Source organism: Trichechus manatus, unplaced genomic scaffold, assembly GCF_000243295.1.
Source record: "Trichechus manatus latirostris isolate Lorelei unplaced genomic scaffold, TriManLat1.0 scaffold00113, whole genome shotgun sequence".
NCBI lineage: Eukaryota > Metazoa > Chordata > Mammalia > Sirenia > Trichechidae > Trichechus > Trichechus manatus.
Window position 1 is genome coordinate 45,069 of NW_004444049.1, and position 1,436 is coordinate 46,504.

Here is a 1,436-nt window from a genome sequence, read left to right on the forward strand (position 1 = left end):
TGTCCTTCAGACTGCTGACAACAGCCTGGGAGCTGAGGCATTGCTGCCCAGAGACATAGTGGGGGGCCATCCAGCCCCTGATGTGGAATCCTTGTTGCTGTCGGAGGAGATCACACCCTCAGTGCCCGAGAACGGGACATCCCCAATCCTCTGGGAGGACCAGGGGGAGTCCCCTGTGCTGCTGGAGAGGATGATGGAGGGACGCCCGGGAGACCGTGGGCAACTGCCACAACCTCATCCTGCTACAAACAGTGGGCCCCAGGGCAGGTCCCAGGACCTTGACCTACCTACACAATCTAGAACAGGTAAGAGGTTTCCCGGAGGGTCTAAATCACAGCAGAAGCCTGTGCTGATCCAGCGCCACCTGTGTGCAGGGCTCCGTGTTGAGTGCTTACATGCATGCTCCTCTTGTATCCCCACCCAACCTGCTGTCTGCAGGGCTTGCAGCATAGTTCAGGAGACGCCGAGAGTAGGGTACCCATTAGCTGAGTGCCTGGAGGGAGGGGGGTACAGGTGTGAGGGTCCCTGAGGCTGACTGTCATCCTGGACATCTTTTTGAATCCACGTGAGGCTCCCCTGTTCCCACCATGTATCTCCCACAGAAACTCAATTCTGATTCTGTTTCAGTAGAATTTTTCCAAGGGGCTGGACAAAGTCCTTCTCCCAGAATAACTGTATTCCCTTTTCTCCACAGGGATACAGACAAAAGTATTTCTTGAAGGATACATCCTGTGAGGGTAAGTGTCTTAGTTCTCTTGTTGCTAGGTGCTGTCAAGTCGGCTCCGACCCATAGCGACCCCATGTACAACAGAACGAAACACTGCCTGGTCCTGTGCCATCCTCAAAATCATTGTTATGCTTGAGCCCATTGTTCAAGCCACTGCCTCAATCCATCTCTTTGAATGGATTGGCTTTAACAAAGAAATTTATTCTCACAGTCTAGTAGGCTAGAAGTCTGAATTCAGGATCCAGCTCCAGGGGAAGGCTTTCCCTCTCTGTCGGCTCTGGGGGAAGGTCGTCGTCATCAATCTTCCCCTGGTCTAGAAGCTTCTCAGCACAGGGACCCCAGGTCCAAAGGACACGATCTCCTCCAGTTTCTTCATTCCCGGTGGTAGGATGTCCTCTGTCTCTCTGCTCACTTCTCTTTTTAATATCTCAAGAGATTGACTCAAGATACAGCCTAATCTTGTAGACTGAGTCCTGTCTCATTAACATAACTGCCTCTAATCCTGCCTCATTAACATCATAGAGGTAGGATTTATAGCACATAAGATAATCACAGCAGATGACAGAATGGTGGACCAACCACACAATACTGGGAATCATGGCCTAGCCAAGATGACACACATTTTGGGGGGACACTATTCAATCCTTAACATTCCACTCTTTAGCCCCCTAAAATTCATGTTCTTGCCACATGTAAAACACATTCCCTC